The sequence below is a fragment of the Protopterus annectens genome, chromosome 9.part0, assembly GCF_019279795.1.
Source record: "Protopterus annectens isolate FY-2018-M chromosome 9.part0, PAN1.0, whole genome shotgun sequence".
NCBI lineage: Eukaryota > Metazoa > Chordata > Ceratodontiformes > Protopteridae > Protopterus > Protopterus annectens.
This window is the reverse complement of record NC_056743.1, coordinates 1691534245-1691558669: the sequence shown is the minus strand read 5'-3', so window position 1 is coordinate 1691558669 and position 24425 is coordinate 1691534245. Positions and strand designations below refer to the sequence as shown.

Genomic DNA, 24425 nt, shown 5'->3' with positions numbered 1-24425 from the left:
TCCTTCCGGCTCTGGAATGTGTCACGGACGATCTTATCAAAAAGGGAAGAGCCGTCATAAGGTGCATTCGCAAAGGACGCCTTTAAAGGGCTCCAACTGACAATGTAAGCCAGGAGTGACGCCTCATGGCAACGCCAGACCCAGCCACTCCCTTGGTGGCATGCGAGAGGAGGTGCATGGACGTATTTGAGACAGCCCAGGGTGGCCATCCTCATGGAGAATGTATTTTTATCCTCCTGTGATGTGGGCCCAATCAGCGACTTCCTTATCAAGGTCACACTGTGGTCACACTGTAGTCAAATAATGTGGGCCAAGTAGTTCAGCACCCTTACAGAAAAAGTTGCTGATGCATACACACGTTTTCCTAGGCGGTCCATCATCCTGGACTCTCTGTCAGGGAGATGGACCGTGGAACTCTCCTGAGCTAGTTCATTCTTGGTGGCTGCTGCTACCACCATAGCGTCTACAGGGGACCCATTATTCCAGACAGGTCTGGAGGGGGGGGGGGGCTTAAAATTTTCAGGGCACCTTGGAATAGGCTTCATGGTGTCTGGTTCCTTCCAAGCCCGTGAAGTGATAAAGTCCAAAGGATTTGCGGGGGGAGGGGGGGACACCAAGGAGGTAGACAGGAAGGCCTCCGGGAACACAGACTAGTCAGAGGAAGGTTTTGGGGCAGACCAGCCTCCCCACTGGTGTAAAAAAATGTTCCATGAGGTCTCCAAAGGAGACATCCTTGTGAGGTGTTCTGGGGGAACATTCTCCTTCCTCCAAGTCTGTGTCCTCCGTGAGGGGACTCCAGGGAGAGTCCAAGTGCCTCCTCTTGCACGTATGCTTGTGAGAGGCCTCTCAGGTGGGGCTGTCCGGAGAGGGCTCACAAGCCGCCTACTGTTCAAGGGGAACAGTCTGGGGCTCTTCGAGCACAGGCTGTTCCTATGGTAAAATGACTGGAGTCGCTTCCAGACCAGGGGGAGTTGGGGTCAGAATCCGAAGAAATAGTCAAGAGTCTCGATACAACAGAGAGCCCTTTCCACTACAAATCGAACGCTGAGGGACAGTGAACTTCCTGGGACCCTAGCACGGCAGCTGCCTCCTGAGGTCCGATGAGGGGATCGGAGCAGGTCCCAAAGGAGACCGAGCACAGAGAAGATGGCCTCGACCCGACAAGGTCAAAGCAGTCAGGAAAAAGCTGAACTAGTCAAATCCGACGTGCCCAAGGTAACTGCCAGCCTTGAGGTATAAAGTGCCATCAGCCCCAACTCTGAAGCTCCTTGGATCCAGAAGGGGAGTGAGCTACCCCCTCCAGAGGGAGAGGGGGCTGGTAAAGACTCCCATCTGGCTCTGCATCCAAATAAACCTTATTTTATTCACTTCAGATTCCAAAAGGTTATGGGTTGACCGTAATGAGGCTACAGACTCTAACCTAGCTGGTCGGAGTACCTCCAAAGAAAAATTAGGTGATTGGAGCAGAGGGAAGTAGGTTTGGAAACTACCTGTACGGCCCCATTGGGGCAGAAAAATCTGGGGACCTCTTTCTGTGCCAGTCACCTTTGTGCTCTCTCTCTCGTTTCTTTTGCTTTACGAATCCCCATCCCCAGGGCTAGCAGCAAGAGGTTGAGTCCTGGCCTGAGAGAGAGAGAGAAACTACCAAGACCGAAGAAGTGGCCACCTCAGAGAAGGCCCTTCATAATCAGTTTAGCCCTGCGGTCTCTCAGGGCTCACTGGTTAAAACCCACCCATACACTGCAGTCAGTCAATAGGTGGGCCGCACCCAAGCAGACAACACACAAGAGTGTGGCCGTCGGCAGGTGACAATTTATGGCCACACTGCATTTCCAAAACACCTGTTCCAGTTGATCAGCCATTTTACAAAAAATGCTGAAATACAAGGGCCCAAGATTACCCTCAATCAATCCACACACACACACACACACACACACACAAAATGGAGAACTTTTTTTTTTTTTTTTTTTGAAACACTACGCACCAGAGAGGGAGGAAAGGGGAACCTATACCACTAGCTAACCCTAACACACATTAACAGCAAAAAACTCTCAAGTAACTTACAATACCCAGAGCTCAGAGATCACAATGCAAACACAAATGCTGCAAACGAGATCTGAGGGAAGGAAGGTGGTGTATTATGGGTAGGGGAAAGAGCTTGGAGCAGATGCTTGTGAAATTCGGCTTGGATCAGAGTCGAATCCGTAACCCACAGGTTGAAGACCAAATGAAGTCAACTACTTCAGATCACTACTTTCATTATTACATGCTCGATTGTGAGAAGTCTTATTGGAGCACACCCACTTCCCTAGTGCTGGGTACTGACCCGTTCACCGGTTATACTTGCCGTCAACACTTACTCTTTAAAAAAAAAAAAAAAGGGGGGGGGGACTCTTTCCAGGTCAGCATTTATCCCCCCCCCCCTGATTCACATCCAGCACAAACGAGACTTGCAAAAATGTCAGTGCCACAGTTCAGGACATCCTGAAAAATCCAGTCAAAAAAAAAACTTAAAGGGACGTCCCAGGAATTTTTGATTCAGCCTTTGTTTACATTTCAGATTTGTCTTTCTGAGCATGCTCACCTTTGGCTGAGGGGGGGTGGGTAAGAATGTCTGAAGGAAGTTTCAAAGGTGTTTGCCAAATTCCATCTCAAATTGCAGGGGTACTGACAACAGATCTACCAGTGAGCCATTCATTAGTTTAATCTGTGCATTTTACCCATTGGGAAAAGTAGCCTTTCAAGCACATCAGTAATGCAAGGTTTTTTTGACTCATTTCATATTTTATTCTAAGGCGATTGTGAATCCTGGCCATCCAACACAATTTTATGACACTGCTTCTACCTATAGAAAGCATTTGAGACATGAAAACAGTAGTGGAAACCATATTTCTCTTTCATTCATATTTTACTGTACTCTGGTTTTTGAATACTAGCCTGGTGTAGTGACTTTCTGACTTGCTAGTAATACCATAGAAAGCAAGTGTATGACAGAAGGTTGGCGCATTAGTAGACACACACTTCTGTTTCTTCTTCAGCTTCTAGTTTGATATGTGCCGATTTCTGAATACTACTAGACAAATGCACTACTTTTAGAAGGTGTGATGCAAAATTTAAAAATTATATTAGACCAAGGTCCCTTTTCTTCTGTACTGCTTTACTTTAAATATGCACCAGGAACTGGGGCACAATTCTCCAATCCAATGGAAGTCAGAGAGGAACACAAATCCAAAGATTAGTTTATCCTGGGAGCTGAAACAAGGCAAACTGTGGAGTTACAGGATATTTAAAAGAAAAATGACATGTCAAAGTGGGCATGACTTCTGTCAGCTTAACTCCGACCATAATTTTAAACACTGGAATTGTCCCTTTAAAGACTCCTCCTACCATTGTCCACACTCATTCGTGATTACCAAGCACACCATCACATGAATTGAACAGTTTAAGATTATAATGCAACATGGTTTTGCTACACCTCCTCAATGACCAGCTGGAACCCAAATTCACCGCTTACCACAGATTGTATGCTGACAACATTGGAAGACTATTTATGCAAAGACTACTCCGTGCCATTTTGTAGAAATTCTCCTCTACCCACTACTGCATGATCATGAAATTAGGAAGATTTGCTCCCAGAACACAGGTGGCACAGATAAAAGTAAGCTGGTTATGATCTTGACCAGCTGTGATAAAATGGGATTGGTTTTGAACGATAAACAAAAACTTCCCACTGACGGGCAATTTGAGAACCCATAGAACAAATACTCATGCAGATTTTTACACAAGGGAGACTAGTCTTCTGGTGATGATTTGAAAAAGGTTATACACATGTAGTGAAAAAAGAAAATGGAGGACCGAGTGCCATGTTGTACTTTCTCCCAACCATTTTTAAATGGGACTCACTACATTCCCCTTCCCCAGTGATTTTTTCCCCCAGAAAATTGTGCACTGAATTCTTCAGTTTAAGAAGCTTCTTTGTAATTAATAAGTTACAGCGTGAATTTTGAGACCAAGGAACTCATGGTGATCAAACTAACAAGTCAAAAACCCTTCCCTAGTGGGTCTTGCAGTTGGATTCATCTCCTCCAAACAGCACCTGACATTTTTTCTGGAAATCCCATGACCAAAAGCAGATGCTTGCTTGTGGTGATAAACACAGCGATGTCACACAGTGACTACATAACTCTGATCATTCTCCACATTTGTTACTTCATTTCTACTACTTGAAGAGCTCAGATCCTCAGTCTTTACTAACCAGTTCAAAGTTACAGTACTCTTATGCCCATGTGACGTATTTCTGGTGCTGAAAAGTTTTGAATTCCAACAATGACAGACTGTCCCTTTTCTGGTGTCCCTGGAGGCTAGCACCTAGTAACCATAGACAGAGGTCAGCATTCTTCAGGAAAGTCACTGTTGATTTCTTGGATGTGCTGGAGCTGGAGAATGCAGCTAGGAAGGACTGTTATAGACAATCATATCTCCATAGGCAGAGTATGCATCCACAACATATATTTGGGAACATTGCGAGAGGTCAAGCCTTCAGGGTCTCGAGGTTATCATGTTACTACTACTGACTTTGAAGGAAGTTTGTCAGATTTGAAGAAAGAGTTTGCCATCAGGGGTTACACCCAAGTTGAAGTTGATCAAGCTTGTGCCAGAATAACCCAACAAGCGTGACAGTAGAGCGTGTCCGTATTCTTCTGCTCTGTATAGGCAAAGAGATCACCTCATAGGTATGGTCATCCCATTGTTTTGAAATTTTTCCATGGTGTAAATATGGTGAAAGATATAGTTACCAGGAACCGACATTTTAGACTGACAGCAGATGTTCTGATATATTAGCAGATTGCCCTAGGATTTGTATACAAGAACCAAGGCAACAGTTATGTTTTCCTAGACATGTTATGTCTGGATCCCAAGTTTTGATAGGTACATCTAAATGTCATAAATGCAATTTGTCAGTTTATAGACTAGTCTAGGTTCTTTAGGCACCCTGTCACGGGCTACTTGTGGAAGTTGAGGGCATCTGCTGATTGCTCCACCAGGAATGTGGTTTGGTTTATTTAGCACATTGTCAGTGCTGTTATAAATTTTACATTGGTAAGACGAACAGGAGCTTAAAAGAAAGAATTAGGGACCATGTGCATTGCACGAAGAAGCAATATGATTTTAGTGCCTTAGCGAAACATGTTTTGTCTAGTGGCCCTGAACACAACTTTGTCTTCCAGATATTATGTGTGATCAGCCCAGATCTGTGAGGTGGTGATATAGTGACTCTTACTGAGGTAGTAGTTGGGAGTGGATCTTGAGGTTGGGGGCACACCTAGCTATGAGTTTGAATGATCATGTCCCCATTAAGCCTGTATTAAGGAATAAACGGCTGTAGGGTGTTTATTGTTTGTTTATATATTTATGAATATTTTTCATGTTTTGTGTTAATGTTTTTTATTATTTTTTTATCAGATTTTATGCCAGTAATTATTATCTACTTTATACACCTTTAAGCTGAGAATGTGGCTGCATGAATGTTTGTTTTACTGGCTGTTAAGCTGTTCGAGATGATGTAGTTTGTATACAAGTTATTCTGTCCCCATTCATGTTTGTCTGAAGAAGCGGTATGGTATTACCATGAAAGTGCTAACTTTCCTTCTCTGCAATAAAGTTTTTTGGTGCAATTACTTGCTGGTTCATCAGGTTTTCGGATTTAGCTGCATATCTAGTTGTCTTCTGCCTGCTTTGGGGAATTTTACAGTTTTGTTTGATTGCTGCAGTTGGGTTTGTTTTTGTTATTCTTCAGGAAAGGCTAATGAATTCTTCTCCAATAAAAATTGGATCCATTTTGTTTCCTATATCTGAAGGGGCATCCCTTTGCCCCCACCCTATGGGTGCATCTCAGGGTTTCCATGTCACTTCTGTCCCAAATGACTTTACCAAGTATGTGTCAAATCGATCTTTAAAAACCATCACCAACCGGGAATACAGAAAACCCCATCTTATTCTCCTTTGGAATTACCCAGAGTTTTGATGGACTGGCTGACCACAGTGGTAAATGAATCAGACAGTGAGCCTGCACCAAGGTCTGTTTGACACAGTTGATACTAGTCACCGTCTCTATGCAATTCAAGCACCAAGCCTAGTGCAGACCCCCTCATGTTACCTTCATCCGAAGTGCATCTGCACACAACTTAAATCAGATTAACAATTATCAAGTCTGTCACACAAGTCTATGTGCCTCAAGTCAAACACAGAAGTAAAACATTGAAAAAAGATTAGCCTGCAGAGCCCCAGGGCATCTCAATAGGATGCCTTAGGACAGAGAGACTGCCCAGCAATTGTCCTGGCTAGTTTATAGGACCACTCACAGGTTCAAGGAGCACCTTTCACCTTTGTGTATGTCATGTCAGGGGCCTGAAAACACTCAATCTGCTTAATTAGCTACCAGGAAGACTAATGCTTACCATAAAATCCCAGAAGACTGATGTATGGGCCAGATATCCCAGTGCTAACTTCCACATGGTCTCAGTGGACCTTTAACCTTCCCAGAGGCAACACACTTTTCCCTCTCAAAATGAGAAACATATGGACAGGACAGTTACACAGACCTAAGGCTGTAAACTATGAATATGTCCAGGCAACAGCCCTTCTACTGAGTCCCCGAGAACCAAGATTAAGGCTTTCCCTCAAGGATGAAAGCAAGGACAACCTCTGCCTAATCTTAATATTGCTATCCATGTAGTTACCCCACCCAAGACACTGCCTGGTGTCTGCCTTACCAATGACAGAGGACATACCTTGATATCATCAGTGTAGTTGTAAGGCTGATAAAACTGCCTATGTCAGTAGAATAACCAAGCAAGTCCTAACAAATTCATACCACAAAACAAGAGATGATTAATACTATAGAAAAATGTTGCACTTGTGTCTTAAATACACAGGACAACTTCAGGACCAGTGTAGCAGATGAGCAAGTTGAGACTACTGGCCTGTGTACAAAAGAAACTGCTCCTGCTGCTTGAGTATGAAGAGTCCAGAGGGTCCTTCCCCCATCTCTCAGAGCCAGGATGGCTTTAAGCTCCCAAAACACCTTTAATGACCTTCAAATCTGCCACCTCAGCCACCGCACTGACCCATTTGTTCCTCCCAATGACCCATTAATTTCCCAAATAGGAGAGAATTAAGCACTGAAGTTCCATCTTCCACTGCAGGAGTTGCGTTTTAAATTGTATACCTCACTTCATCCCCTTGCAGTGCCCAAACCTCTACTACCACTTGGCTCAGGGGGTGTATACATACATCTATGCAAGCCTGCCTCTGTGTCTCTCGACCCTGCAATGCACAGAGTGATAGCTAAACCCAGGTTGCTCATGCAGAATACAGTACTTAATTCCTCTTTGCCAAAGCAAAGGAGACTGGACCTGAAGAAGGGCATTGGCAACAAATGTATGCTCATAAGACTCTGTGGCCTTGGAATATTTATGAGTCAATGAATAATGCAGGTGACCTGCAGGACATGGACAGGTTTGAAGCTCGTTCCCATTCAATAACCTTTTCTCATCCTGAGGGGAGTACTCCCACACCTGCCTTGCTGCAAGTTTGCGAGAGGAGCAATTTTAGCATACTTGGGTGGGATAGAAACCTTCTGAAGGTGACATATTTTAGGTCCTTCACTCCACAGGGTATTCCCCCATGTTGGTCTTTGGGTCCCAAGGTAGGTAGGATGATCCTTCTGGATTCCTTTTTTTTCGAACTGCCTTGCCAAAGCCCAAGATTCCTGAAAGTGGAATCATCTCACTGGGGCTCCCCATTAATCCCTGGTGACAAGTCAGTCAGTGAGTTGTCCTCTTCTGACTACAGAGATCCTGTGGGTTTCACAAAACAGGCCATGTGGACAACTGTATGGGGGCCATGCACATTCATGTCACCATACTTGCATACCTACAGTAGGTGAATAGTGCAACCTCTATTACTGTTGAAACCGGATTTCTGCAATAAATTGTCTGCAATATCTACAGTCACAAAGCGCATTCAGTTCCAACAATTATTGGGTATCCACACAGCAGATAAAGTGGGCAACCTTCTCTTCAACTTTCTGCCCATTAACAGCTGACCTGGCAAGAGATTTTATTTCCTACAGTGTAGTATGCAATTGCAAGATGGCAGTCTTCACAATAAAGAAACTTACATAGCAAGATGCTTCTCTGTACTTCTCCACTGGACTGTGAACAATCTGGGCTGAATGTTACATATCTGAATTACCACTCTCACAATTCCTCTGAATTCTTGGACTCCTGTACTAAAACCATAATAATCAAAGATACAGACTTTAATGCAGTAATTATGCACTTATTTTGCTTCTGTCGGCCTGTCAGTATTTAAAGGTTACCTGGGGTAGTCAGGACAAAAGTGTATAAAATTACCCTCCACAAGCAATCTGCAATAGGGTTCCCTAACATTTCACCTGTTGAATTTTCAGTATTCATTGCAGGTGGCACAACTCTGTACTTGTTCCATACGAGTTGATATTCCTGGGCGAAAACTCATTCTTTTGCACTTAACTAGTACCATATGCAACTTGTATTACCTCAAGAATCCATTTTATTATTTAACTGAGAACTGTTATTTGGCCAGCTTTGAACACAAAGCCCAGAATATTTCTTACTTGTATATAAAATGTTATACAAGTACTTCCTGCGGAGACAATCCCAGATTTAAATTTTTTAAATAATCTTGGGTTAGAGATGTAAAAAAGGATGAACTCTATAGTGATTACCGAATTCAATAAGAAACTCCATACCACAGCTAATTTTTACAGGATACCAAGGATTAAAAAAAAAACAACCAAGGATTGATAAAAAATAAGAGGCCGCGGTGATGCAGCGGTTAGAATTGTCACCTCACAGCAAGAGGTTCTCCCGTTAGATTCTCGGCTGGGGCATCTTGTGTGTGGAGTCTGCATGTCCTCCCTGCGGTCGAGTGACATTTAAAGACATGCAAGTAGGTGCGTGCATGAATGGATGTCTTCTTTGAAGGATGGTAGTTGGGCTGGCAACTCAGCACCGTAAAAATCCACTGCCAAACATTAGCAAACCAGAGTTCTGCTGTGGCGACCCCTAACCGGGAAAAGTCAAAAAGAGACTAAGGATTGATAAAAGTGGGAACATTTAGAAGTTTTACAAAGTTATTGAAAATGTAGCTTAATACTAAAAGATTCTGAATGTATTACAGATAAAAACAACTGCAGGTAACAATCCTCCCAACAGTTGCATCAGTAAAGATTCTAAGTAGATGGATTGCCAACAATCTTGTCTTTTTTCACTCACTACTCTATGTATTTGTAATCAAAGTCTGGATTGACAGAATCTACATTTCCTTAAACTTAATGAATAAAAGTAAAAAATCACAACAGTGTCATAATGCATTACTGTAGCCATCGTTATCTCCATGCATAAAGTATCACCTTGCATAAAGAATACCAGCATATATGACTGAACTAGAAAAATAAAAATTCTTGGTGAACAAACAGAAAAATACATTTGTCATTTAATAACAATGGAACTGTTAATGTCATGTTATGGGGCATTTAAAAACATACTAGTGCCTCAAATTGGCTTAACCCGGCCCAGACATCGTGGGAAAATTTCAGATTGTTAGCAATAAGACATATTTTAGCGCATAAATTGTTAATCAGTGACCACAAGAAAAGCATAAACAGTATAAAAATATGGGAGCAAATTTTCAACATTGTGTTGGCCTAGAGGTTCCTATCCACTTTCTCTCAGGACATATAGTAATAATACAGAATCAATCTTAGATTAGGTATAGGTTGTAAGGATAATACAGATTGTTGGCTTTTTTTTTTTTTTTTTTTTTCTTGTTAGTGCTGTATTTACTGTTAATATATGATGTAAACATACAATGTGGATGTAACCATTGGAAGCAATCATGTACATATTGTATGGATTTGTAATATTGTTTTGAAAAATAATAAAAAAAAAAGGATTATTGAAAAAAAAAAAAAATACTAGTGGAAGGATGGGAAGATAAACCAGAGTGAAATGAAATTTAGGTGGTCTACAAAAAGTTAAGTAAATTAGCAAAGTAATCAATATTTTCAGCTATATAACTGAAATTGCTCTAGAAAAACTTAAAATGCACAGTTACACTAAGTCCACAAGGAATTTACAGTTGCTTCAAATTCTAAATCCCTTTTTAAAAGGGTAAATAACAAATGTAATTGTGATAAAACAAGAAAATAATTAGGAATAAAGATCCAATCTAATAGGTTCGTAGGTAAGTACTAGGCTATCTGCCAGAGGGCATTTATAAGCCTAACCAGTGTCAGTCAGCTTTCACCACCCCATTGATTAACTGATCCTCTGTCAAGCAGAGACAATGAAGTGATCCCAGGGGTGTATTTTCCGTTTCTGCCTGATGTAATTTGGAAATTTGTTCCAAAGCATGGGGAGTCTCTGTAACAGGAATCTATCCCTCAAACATGTTCTAGTTATTGTTGTGGCGAAGGTTTAGCTCACTAGAGCGCGAGCTAGACATGGCTTTGTAAGTCATGCAGAGATCACCTCCGAGTAAGCAATATACCACCGAGTACAGCCGGAGTTTTTTCAATCGGGCTGCATAGGACATATGTTTGAGACCAGTAATCCTCTTTGTGAGGTACTTTTGTGGTCTTCCAAGCTGTTGGAAGTGTCTTTTGAGGTTCATCCCAAATGGGGCATTGTACTCTTATTATGGGTCTGAGTGACGAGTAGAGCGGCACTATAACCTCTATTTCTAGATGCGAACCCTTTAGTAATTAGATGGGCCACATCCTAACTACTTTGGCAATATGATTGTCAAAGGAGAGATTACCATCTACCTGGGTCTTCAGATTTCTTATTACCTCTTCTGTATTAAGGGGGCTGCCACCCAAGTGGTAATTCGTGGGTGTTTTGTTTTTCCCAACTGGGATGACTAACATTGTGGCATTTAGCTTGAGGCCATGACTTACCTCGTCTGTATTAAGGGGGCTGCCACCCAAGTGGTAATTCGTGGGTGTTTTGTTTTTCCCAAATGGGATGACTAACATTGTGGCATTTAGCTTGAAGCCATGACTTTGACACCAGGTGCCCATCTCAGTAAGGCCTTTTTGGAGGATGTCCGTGTCAGCCAGAGAGTCATTTATGGCTCAGCCATACTCCTCCTGCATTTGCCTGTACTTCTGAGAAGTATATGCTGAACAGTAGGGGTCCCAGGACCGTGCCTTGCGGGACACCACTTGTGACTGGTCTAGAGTCTGACCTGGAGCCCGCTATTCTTACCGTGCGAATTCTGTCTGTAAGCCAGATGGCAACCCATCTCATGACGTAGGGGTTTATGTTCAGGCTGGTGAGTTTTTCTGTAATACCCAAGTGGGGAACGGTGTCGAAAGCCTTGGCGAGGTCAAAGTAGGCTCTTTCCCTTGTCTATGGCCTTGGTGACCGTCTCGAAGAAGTCCACCAGGTTTAATAGACATGATCTGCTCTTAAAGCTGAACTGGGTCGGATCAAGTGTTTGGAGGTTCCCAATGTCTTTAAGGAGTTCCATGATGATGCGCTCCATAGCCTTGCAGACCAGGCCAGTCAGGGGCGATAGTTACCAGGGTCAGTTGTGGCCCCTCCTTTGTGGAGAGAAATAACCGTTGCTGTGCACCACTCTATGGGCATGTAGCCTGTGGAGAGGCTGAGGTTGAACAGCATGTTTAGGTGGGGGGTTAGTTTGTTCTGTAGTTCGTGCAAGACGCAGCCTGGGTCATCATCTGGTCCCACTGACACTGTGTTTTTGGCTTTTGAAAGGGCTGTTTTCACCTGTGTGTCTGTAATTTTTGGGACACTTACACTTTTCTGGTATTGTTGTGGGCCCTTTTGGAGGTGAAGTTTGCACTGAATCTGCCAGGATGTTGGCAATATCAGTAGGTTCAGTATATTTTGTGCTACTTTGCACTACTCAGTGCATATCTGTGAGTTGCCACTTAGATTCTTAACATAGCTAGAGGGATCTCAGTTTCTTACTGATAAAAGGATGTCTTTCCTTCTTGGGATTTTTTTTCTGAACTAGTTTCCTCCTTCTATTGTATAGCCCGATTATTGCAGGGGTCCACCAAACTGGTTTCCTTCTCAGAGAAGTGAATCTTGGTTTTGCTAGGGATGGCACGATCCATGCATTCTTGTAGGTGCTCCGAGTGCATTTGTAAAGGTTTTTGCATCTTGGGCAGCGTTATCCTTTAGCATGGGGGCTGTGAATCTTACCACCTCTGTCTTAAGTAAAGTTTGCTTTGAAAAAGTTTTTTACTGTGGTTTCCTTAACTGGGGGTGGTGGTGGGGTGTGGACATCCAGAGTGATTAGTTTATGGTCTGATCTACCAGTGACGGGTTGACCTCCGGTGTGGAACACCTGTCGGCCATGTTGGTGATGACCAGGTCCAATATGTTTTCACCTCTGGTAGGGGAGTCTACCAGCTGATCCAGGGCATTTCAGTTGATGAATTCCAGGAAGTGCTAGGCCTGGGAATTTGTACTCTAGTAGTTTTCCCAGTGAATGGTAGGGTAATTGAAATCACCCAATATCAGGGTGTTTGGTAGGACCTTCATGTTTTCCAGGGTCTCCAGAAAGGTGGAGTGGTGGTCCTGGGTCATGGAGGGTTATCTGTAGCAGGCCAATTTGCATTGCAGATTTGCCCGATGTTAGTTGCACATGGATGATCTCAGAGGTATCATGCTGCGCCACTAACCTGGAGGTGTAGGTATCCTTGATGAATATGGATACACCCCCTCCTTTTGTGCTTCGGTCCATATTCTGTGGCCGAAACATGTGGTAGGAGTTATAGCCCGGTAGTGCTGGGGTGCTCTCTGGAGCCTTAAACCAGGTTTCAGTTACTGCACAGATGTCTACGTTCATCATACTGAAGAGTGCTTCGAGCACGTGCATTTTGAAATATAAACTCCTGGCGCTGAGTAGCATAACCCTCAGTTTTTTGTTAACAGAGATGGGTTTGACTTTTGAGCCTTGCCTAAAAAAGGCACTATGGGGGCAGCAAGAACCTTGGCCAGTATTCAAAAGCCTAGGGGTGACAGGTGCAACCAGTCTCTTGCGAAACAACGCGGCTTGTCGAGTAGGTCGTCCCAGGCTGACGAACACTGGATCCCCTTTGAGTGACACCAGAAGCTTAGCCAATTGTTAAAATGTATCATTTTTTTCTTTATACCGAGGTACCATTCTTGGTGAGGGCAGGATGCTACTCATACCAGCCTGGGCTACATGATCAGAGAGCTCTTCCATGTCTCTTTTCATGGAGTCCAGGGAGGTACGTCTCAGGTCATTCACACCAACATGAACAATGACAGACTCATTGTACTTGTTCTGGAGTGACCCGAGTGCTTGTGTTATGTGGCAGATTCTGGCTCCCAACAGGCAGCTAACAGTAACCTTCTGCTTGTCCAGTCTAGTGAGTGGGACGTCAGTGTGCCTGACTATAGAGTCACCTATTACTAGTGTGTTAGGCATGTTATTTTGCCTTAAGGGCTGCGATTGTGCGGCACACTGATTTTGTGTTGTTTGTTGTCTGGTTTGACACGGGAAGTGCAGGTTGTTTGGGTGCCTGCTTTGGAGGTCTCGGATGCTTTTGCAGGTTTTTATTTAGAGCTTCCGAGTATGACTGTGTATTTATGTGTATTTTTTGCCAGTGCTGTTTTAGTAGGTCTGTGTGCGGCTGGAGTTGTGGTGCATAAGTTAACCTTCTCCTCTTGACTGTCTGTTCCAGTCTTGGGTGGAGACAGCTTATCTTCCAATTTGGCTGTATAATTGCATCTCTCGCATATGTTAGCGTTTTGTGGTAAGAGGACAGGGTTGTCTGTGTACATGAGGCAGTTGTAACATGGCCTCCGGATACTCAGATTTACCAGCTGGACTGGAGTGTGCACCTGAAGTTGCCCTTTGGTCATGCCATTGTGAAGTCAAATTGCTACTGAAGTTATAAATAAAAACTGGCACGGACTTTCCTTTACAATTGAAAAATTAATGCGCGTTTTTATAAATGATAAAAAATTAAATGCTTAAGACATTACCAGATATCTGGTACAATCAATTGCACATGCATTAAATAGAGCACGTATGATTAAATCTAAAATTTAAAAAAAAATTATGATTGGAATCATTTTAAATTTTATGGTTATCAAAACTATTGGAAATTATTTTACAAAACTAGATTCTGCTAAAACAAAAGCTACCATTAAAGACACTTAATTCCCCTTATTAAAAAAAAATTGGAAATTTCTGATAATTCTTATATCATACACAACAGGATTAAGAGGGCCAAACTAAAGACAAATGCTAAGTAATTATATAATACTGTGGTATGACAATGTCACTAGACACAACTGATCATAAACATTTACTCATTCACTGCATTAGGAATAGATTAATCACGAGGTTTTAAAATCCACAACTGATCATAAACATTTACTCATTCACTGCATTAGGAATAGATTAATCACAATGTTTTAAAATCAACAGAAATCTACACCAAATTTATAAGGAAAAACGTCATGCACAATAAATTTAATTATACAAAATGATTCTGAATAATTTTCATAGATATTGGAATTTCTTGACAAGTTGACTGAATGAATAGAATAAAGCTCTATTACTGAATTGTTATATTAACATGATCTAATACATGCTGGAAACTGAGGAAATACATATAGAATATGTATTGCTCCAGTCTAAATTTAACAAAATAGTTTCCTTTAATACGTTGGAGATGTATGTTTTACATTTGTAGACTAAGAGCAGACTGGATACATTTGTAGACTGTGACAAGGTAAAAGTTTACTGTAAAATAGAATTGCAACTTTAGGGTACTGCAATCAAAACTGTTGAAAATAAAAAAGTAAACAGTATGCATTGCTTTGGGGGTTACTAGCTGTTGCTAAAAAATGAATTACAAAAAAAAAGGCAATCTGAATTAGCATTCTCGCTTAACTATGTTTTGGAGAGTTACTTGCAATTTGGAAAATACATTAAGATTAGGACCTCTAAATAACAGGACTAATGTTGGCTGCTGGAACAATTTAGAAATGTTACTTATGAAACATGAGAAATTAGAATGGTAAAGTTATTTACTATAAAATTTGATAATGTGTTGAGCCTGAACATTTTTTTCTAACTAAAATTTTCTGTAAATACTGGTTACATTTTCTAAACATTTATTAAATTTACTCACTGGACAATTTTGGATTATGCCCACCTGTCGCATACATTCAAAGTAGCTTATCCAAAACAGCGTTGACATACCTATGTATTTATTCTACTTTCTCACCTGCAGCTCCATTTTTACCCATAGAATTTCTAGTATTTAAGAAGGCCTTCATGCTTCTCTGGTAAACACAGTCTACTCAACACCCTGAAAGGAGTTTTTTCATCTAATCTCTGCATTGCTTTCCAGTAACATGTAATTGACATTCTGCACGCCTTGCAAGGGTTTGTGGTCCAGTTCCAAGTGAACTTTTTTACCATACACAGTCAGGGGATTGCTCACAAATGTAGGCACATTTGTGACTTGATCCTAACCTATAGGCATCTGGGCTAGTAAGATCACAGCTCATGTCATTCTGGCTGACATCTAAAGAAAATTGGTTCATTCACATCATAATATGTCAGCTGCAGAATCAATAACCATCTTAACCTTTTCAAAAATGTTTTTTTATCCCCTTCACAACTCCATTCTTAGGCTACATCCCAGGATACTGGATTAATCAACGTAATCATGCAAGACATTGCTGCTGTCTCTCTGTAGAGTGAACAAAATGGATTTTGAACATCATTTTGTCTTTGCTTTCAAACTGAATTCCTTTTTACCATTCCTAGTTTTTTAAAGTCAGTCAACTCAAAATATAAGAATCCACTGATGTGCTATTAAACAAGAAATCTAAGCCTTTTAAATTTATGCTCAAAATGCCACCAGTTTCTGATCAAATGATGCCAACCAATGGCCAGCACAGATGGATAACACAAAGCTCTTTCAAATACTTCCTAGCATTTTATAAGAAAAGTATACTCCATTCAAGATCCACATGCTTCCCGTCAAATTGCACTTCTACACCATTGCCGCTAATGCATGTTCATAGGTTAGTACTAAGCTAGCTGCCCTTGCGAACCATTTTAAGCCAAGTCAATTATTCCTTGTGGGACTCAAACCCTGCACCTTGTGTTTGTAAGGCAAACACCTTAACCATTAGGCCACCCTCCCAATATTTTAGTATCCTTTTCCTTCAAAAAAAATTAGCAGGCAAATTCTCCTGACACACTTCTCTCTTTTTACAAGTTGTGGAAAATTTACAAAAATTAATGTTGTAGATGTGTGTTTGATAACTGGTTATTAGGGACTAACTGTGCTTATAGTTACATTTAAGCCCCAATTAAAAAACAATGCAACCACCTTCATCGTAGACACGCTGTGTACTTCACAGCAATTATATCAGCATCTGGCTCACATTTTACTGGTTAATTTTGTTTCTAGTAGTTCCATTCATAGCTCTCAACGATTCAGGGACACAATTATTACCATTAACCAGAGATGTTGACAGAATAAGAGAATGTGAATTAATATACATTTCCTGAAATAAGTCTTTAACTGTAATTATTATTTACCAAGTGTAATTCACATTTTCTCCAAAGGTCATCGATTTTAGGAGGGATAAAGAAAAAAAAAAAATCAGGAACAGTTATTTGCTCAACCCACATCTACCATTTAATAAGGTTTTTTTATTTTTTTAAAAGAATCATACATCTCACTAAGTTCACATCTGTTGGCCCTATTTTTCATCTTAGAAATCACATGACTGTGTGGTTTTGTAAATAATAGAACTTATTTTGGGCCCCAACAGTAGTTACTTAAGTTCTCTCCTAAACACTGTAATGCCATCATCTTCAAGGAAAGATGAACAGCTAAAATACCATTATGGCTTATTCCCCCGAAAAAGACTAAAGCACACTAAACCTAATCACACTTTCCAGCTAATCCACCTGTGAGTGAGGAATAAAATTAACGGTACTTTTCTGTTTAACCCCTACCACTTCGCGCTGCTGTGTTTTGCCAGTATTTGGTCAGCAGTTTGGATTAGCTTCTTTCATGTCTGTACTGTAAGTGAGATGGATAATTATTAATACAATGAGAAAAAAAAAAGTCTCTTTCCAAACCTTGTTTGCCTTTGTAAGACAGGGCTCACTAATCAGGAATTTAAGACAGTTATATTTCAATCACTTCAATAAATAATTCCTCCTACAATTGACAGTGGCTTCCAGCAAATTTAAATGCTAAAGACAAACACAACAGCTTCATTAATATGACTTGGTACGTGTGCTTTGAAAGATAACAGTAAATATTTACCATAAAGTCCAAGTGCCGTTTTCACACCCTATACAAGTCACGCTATTCATCCAGAGAGAGTGGTTATCAGCCTTTAATTGCATCAGTGTCCTCTTCAAAACTACTTCATATTTGACTTTTAAGTGAACAGCTACAAATCTATTGGCTCACTGTCTTCCCCTAGAGAATTCTCTCTTCTCCTCTATTCCCCTGAGCTCAGTACCTGTAAGTACACTAGCACTCCATGCACCAAATTGTGCCCCCAAATGAAAGATGTGTCACAGCCGGAAAAAGCCAGCTCTGGAGAAATACTGACAAATTGTTCGATTTTCAACAAAGTGGCTTAGGCAGATCCTCCACAGTGCTCTTCAACTTGCACTTTTGGGGACATAAAAGAACTGAAAATTGTCATTAAAGGCAGCCACTTTGGATAAACTGCTGTAAGACGCATCTCATAACTTACACAAAACCAACTGCCACTTACTAATGCTGCCATCGACAGAGGTTAAGTTCAAATGGCACTTTTCCACCTGCAGTTCATTCCTTTAAAAAATATGTGGCAATCCAAACTGCCGACGAAATACTGGCAAAACACAGCAGCACGAAATGGTAGAGGTTTAACAGAAAAGTACCAAATTAACTTCTGGATCCAAAGCTACTACCATTAAGCCAAACTTCCACTGAATACAAGAATTCCAAGGAATGCAAGGATATTTTTTTCCACTCAAGACACAATGGCACTTAAAACAGCACACAGAGACATGAAATGTGCTCTAATTTCCCTAAGATCTTACACAAAATTTCTCTATAACCTGTGTATATCACACAACAAGCAAACCACTATAGCTAACAATAAGTTATTAGTACTACAATACTACCTCCCTCCTCCTGAAAACAGCAGCATCACGGTAAATCCAACTCCTGAAGAATGAGTTTTCACTGCCCATCTCCCTGGGATGCCTCTCTGGTTCCAAATGAAAGAAAGGGAGTGGTAGTCAATTGGTTCAAGCACCTAGAGAGGGAGGGTGCTCTCCATAGGAGGTCATATCCACTTCTAGAGCAAAACAACTCTTCCATCCGTGATTCCTGACAGCATGATGTTCAAATGAACAGTGGCGTACACAAACCCCTTCTGAATGCCCCTATTCCCAGGCTTACACCACATCCTCTTATTTTACTGCTATTTCTCAGTCTGTAAAACTCAAAGGCCAAAACTGACAGATGTTTTCTCCTCTGGGTGAATTCTAACAGGCTGAGACAACAGATGTTTTGCCCTCTGGGTGACTTGGGAACATTTCCCCCAGATTTCATCAGAAGTACCTGCTCCTTCCTTCTTGATATCTGGCATGGCCCCTTAACCATCATGTCACAATGGATTTCCAAATTGGCTAAAAAATACTCTGGGCTACTGTTTAAAACCAAGTCTTCAACTCCACATCCAACCAGCTTATCCAAAAGCTATTCTGCCCCTGACCCAGAACTATGGGAGCTTACTTGAGGGCACAGCTGTTCATGGGGACTCCACCTCCTGTCAGTATCCTGGCTCTTCAGGTCCCTCACTTATGTGCGAGTCAAAATCTTTTTGGGGAAGGTTTCCTCAGACCTTCTTTCATCTACTGGGAGTCTACGTAAACCTCTGTCCTTTGAGAAGAAAACAGTGGAGTTCTCTGGATCCACCTATAGTCCTGTCTGCTCCTCATTAAACAGTTGCCTCCAGTATTTGCCACATCCATCTCTGACATGCCCTAGTCACTGCTGCCCTTTCAGCCTTCAATGTTTCCTTCCATAGTCACAGCGTGGGGGCCTTCTGACTAGATCTTCCCCTCTACTGACTATTATAACTGGTCTTGTGAAATTCCCCAGCTACAGCCTCTATGCTGACACATTCCTACTTATCAGCTAATCAAGAAGACACACCTAGATTACTTAGGAATCCCCTCACTATCCTACAGAAGTATAGGTAGCAACTCCAACTGGCCTTTTACAACTATTTCCCTCTTAACTTGCACCAGTATAATATGGTGACCAAGTAGCTAACTCGAAGCTCCAAGTCAGACTGCCGACCAGTCACGAGTGGAGTCCCAAAGGGTTCGGCCCTGGGTCCTCTCCCGTTTAGTATCTACTTCTCTGTATAATACGGTGACCAAGTAGCTAATGCCAAGCTCCAAGTCAGACTGCCGACCAGTCACGAGTGGAGTCCCAAAGGGTTCGGCCCTGGGTCCTCTCCTGTTTAGTATCTACTTCTCTGAAGTCCAGGCCAACACGAATGGACTCTGGCTGACAAAGTTCACAGACAATTGCAAGTTGGGAACTATTATTAACTCTCCAAGTGATGTGGACATCCTACAGAAAGGCATCACCAAGACCAACGACTGATGTCAGAACCATGGCCTTAAGCTCGATACCAAAAAATGTGTCGTCGTCATCCCCTTTGGGAAAAACCCGGTTTCCATGAATTCCCACATCGATGGTAGTCCACTGAACATAGAAGACGTTATAAGAGATCTGGGAAACAGAGGAGGACAGCAACCTCTCTTCTGACCACCACATTGCCACTGTGGAAAGAAAGTTGTGTGGCACATCTCATTACTAAGGGTTTTGCATCCAGGAAGAGAGGTCATAGTCTCCCCAGACTCTTACAATGCACCACTTAGCATGTACCTCACTAGACACCCGCAACAACTGGAGAGGCCACAAAAGTACCCCACAATGAGGATGCTAGGCCTTAAACACTTGCCCTATATGGACAGACAAAAAAAAACTCCAGCTATTCTCTCTCATATAATCGCCTACTTACAGGCAATCTCTGACCCAGGTCTGTTAGAAATACTATATCTAAAGAAATCCCAATCCCTCTGCACCACACACTCCAGAGACCTCAACCTCATTACCGCAATCAACAGAGCGTGCGGGAGGGACAAATTCATAACCCAGAGACTGCCCGTGCTATGGAATAGACTTCCCATACATGTCAAACAGAGCACCTCACTGGCCCTCTTACAGAATGGAATTGATGAGTGGATGGGAAATAGAAAATTCACCCCAGGGATCTCTCCAGTGGCTCTACTCGACAAGAGTCACTGGGAACTAATGTCAGGTGGCACAATGCCAGGGCAATCCTATAGGCTAGGCTTGTAAAGGCTCCACGGCCATTAGCGTAGAACACACTTATGAACCATCGTAGTCGCTGTTCTTGATCTGAAAGCACATGTCTGTCAGTGGATAGGGATGACACCTGGTGGGTGTAGGGTTAAGTGGGCTTACGCAGCAAATAAAATTACATCACAGTACAAACCATCATGGAAATGTGTACATTCCAGAGCGTAGGGACTTGCAGCAGCAAAGAGATGCAAGATGCCAAATAGTGGAAGTAAGCACATGCATGTACACGCACAGTAAGCCCCATCAAGGAAGATCCACTTCATAGTTAATATGGTAAAGAAGTGCAACTTGACATCAAGTACCACTCTTCAATTACTATGGCAATGCACAGTATAGCAGCTGTATTCTGCAGACACACAACAATTTCCACAACAGAAAAAAAAAAATCAGACTTTTAAACACTAAATCATCATTACTTCATAGATATGCTAGTGCATCATTTAATGAAACGAGGCTTGCCCTGTTCACCTACCAACCTGCTTATTTTCATAGCGATTTATATGCATATCTGAATTCTTGAATACACTTGCATACAAACCTCTTTGGAAAGCCGTTACAAAACCATTGGGATGAAGTGCTGTACCCGTAAGTCTGTAAAAGTGTGCGACTGTATCAATGTAGTTTGGGAACTGAGCAGGGATGAAAAGCACTAATTTTCAACTTGCTGCATAAGTAAACTACTTCAAGAAACACCTAAACCCAACCAGCTAAAACCATAAATAAGGTTATTTTAAAGATTTTTACCATTAACCCCGAGTTGCAGTTTGCACAAAGTGTTGTTAGAACAGTTAATGTTTATTTTGAGACTGCAAACGGAGAATACCACAGTGTACAGTCTCTGGGCGAGGCCTTTAAGGCCTAGGACTACAGTAGAATAATATCCCCACAAAAAGATGACTAACCCAGTGCACGTACAGCGATATCTTTCACAAGAATCTACACATCCAAAATCCAGAAATTCAAGCATGGCTACTTTTTTCACATTAACAGTTATGAAGATTGTTGGGTTCTGCAGCACGTCTTCAAACTAAGTAATCCCGACGTATAGTAAGTCATTACTGACAATAGCTACTATTCATATACTTTTAACTGTCTGGTAAAAAAAAGTTAAATAACTAGTAAAGAAAAAAAACAAAGCGCGCCGATGACTTCCAAAAAAGAATAATAAGAAAATGCAACTCAGTTAAATCATGAACTTCCAGAGCGAAGACAACATATTTTACCTTACATATATCCTACTTACTTTACAATAGAATAAAACAATGCAGAGGCAGACAAAAATAAAAACGTAAAATTCCCTTATCTACATAAATATAAACAAACGCTTTATTTCAATGGATACACAATTCACTGATTTTTGCTACTACGAAATAAATGCTACCCTCTTACACAAATATGTATAGGCTCCAACACATTTAAAAAGTTAAGGTAAGGAATATTCCAGACTTTCACTTGTTTCTGTTTTCGGACAATCAACACTGCACAACAGTAACACAAATGTTCACCACGTTCAAGTGAAGCTGATCAACTTATTAATGCATAGCAAACGGGTGGGCGCCTGCTTGCACTCTTGAAAACCCTCTACCGTTATACCGCAGTTTATATACATATGTACACAGTTTTACACACTGTCCTGACTTGCCCATGGTTTAGTATTACTCCATCTTCTCCTCATAGCACCATTCACCGTGAACAGACTTAGGAAGACAGCACACCTACAAATACACACTATATCACACATACACAACAGCCCATTGGTTATATTACAAACAATATAATCAAGCAGTCTACTTACAAAACGGGTATTAATCTGCACTGCATTGCCTCCTCCATAGTAGTGATATCTATAGCGAAGGAAATACTGAGTTCACCATGACTAAGCAGAGCGGAGCATCAAACCTCACCTCCCGTCAGCGTAAAAGTCCTTACCCACAACAACACGTAAAAAAGGGGAAAATCAGCTCAAGTATAAATACATAAACAGCTACATCCAGGAAGGCAGGGAGCCGAAAAAAAACACAGTTACTTATTGTAAAGACTGCTTATTTTTAATAAGAATTTGAAAAATAACGCGAGCCGAACTCGACAAAATAAAAGTCGTCTGCTAGTGTGTCCCAAAGTAACACCGAAAACTTGTGTACATACTGCAGTGAGACTGCACTCGGTACACATTGTGCTAGTCATCTTGTTCTTGTTGTATTAGTCACTTTGTGTCTTCTCCAGGATGGCCATCTCATGGCAGAAAAAGGGTTTAGAACTTAATTTACGAGTTATGTGTCATCAGCCGGTAATAACATACGTCCAGCCAGGGAATCTTTTTTGGTTTGCCCAAATGGTGCAACTAAGTAACTAAAAATAGAAACCACTGAATATTTCGCCGCAACAGGGACAGTTTCCGATTTGCCACCCTCCCGTATGTTTTTTTTGTTATAAATGTACTGTTTTCTTTCGTCACTTATGTGAATCATACTAAGCTTTCATTGCGATTTTGAAGTTTAGGACTCGTCTAACGAGCCGGGTCCTTGTTTCTCAAAAGATTTTGTTAAATTCGACCCGGGTGTTATGGGGCATCTCAACAGTGGTGTACCTGGACGTACGGACTACATTGAGGTATACGCTTTTTTTATTCAATACACAACTCTATAGAAATACATCTTTCTGGGACTGGAGCCGGATCATGGTCAAATGGGGCCGGGCCCGCAGGCAGAATTATGGATCAGATCCCCAGCCCCCATATGCCATTCCGGTGACTTGACTTCGTCTCCCCAGTTACCATGAATAGTCTTAAAACCTGTCACTGTGCATACTGTTTTCTTCTTTACTTCTACAGTGAATACAGATATTTGGATTTAATTTAAACTTTTATTTCCAATTTTATAGCACAGACACTTACAGACATTTGGTAAACAAAACAAAACAGTCTCACAATGAAAACAGAATTATCATTCACAATAAACTTCTTTGCCCTTGAAACTCAAATTAATTGAAATGGCATTGTAACCTGCATTCAATGAAAATGCATCTGGCCAGTGGCGGATTAAGTTTACCCTTGGGTAAGCACACCATACTCAAACCACACCCTATTTGAGCCACACCCACATATTGGCCACTCCCACAAACCTCACTCCAGATCTTTCAAGGTTTAATGCATGAAAAAAACAGTCGTACTGTGAATACACAAGCCTTGTAGTACTAGATTTGCTACATGCATTTTTTTTCTGCATTTGTCATGTTAATGCACTAGCTTATACTTCTAAGTGTGCCTTGACTTGTATTTCTTTGTTCTACTTGTGTTTCATAATCCTTCCACTAAAAATTTGTTCTTGACCCAGTGGACTTTCCCAGTAAACAAATGCCAGTAAATAAATCAGGTATAGAAATGATCATTTTAAGCTGATTTCTTAGCATGCTAGACCCTTGAAAGTTTCACAGTAATCAAACAGCTGCAGAGCTTTCAGTCATAGCTTTCTTAATCCTCTTTGCAGTGACTAATTTTTTTTTGCTTGCAAGCAGCTTTAGAGGGTCTTCTCAAAGATTAGCTGTTCATTTTTCAGATGCTTACCTTCTTTATTCTCTTTACTTTTACTGTGAAATTAAATCAAATTTAAATCAAATGCTGATACCAGCAGCACCCCCACAGACACAGGCAATAACAGATATGTATCTGTCTCCAATTCACCTAATTATTTTTAGGTTTTAAACTTTCTATCTTCTACCCAGTTCCACTTTGAAAGGGTCACTTCATGAAAATATTCTTCTAATAAGATGGCATTCCAAAACTGTAAATAAATTGCTATAAAAGAATATTTTTCATTATTTATTTACAGTTTTTGGAATACCATCTTAACCTCTCAACCTGGAAACA

General features: G+C 41.3%; 1 protein-coding gene across 1 annotated transcript in view; it reads right to left on the bottom strand.

The window, feature by feature from the left end:
• Nucleotides 1–22795, bottom strand: part of KEAP1 (kelch like ECH associated protein 1) — a gene marked incomplete in the record, with an annotated part of 750841 nt that extends 728046 nt beyond the window's left edge. The window contains 1 exon segment of the mRNA XM_044084561.1: nt 22356–22795.
• Nucleotides 22796–24425: the final 1630 nt, after the last annotated feature.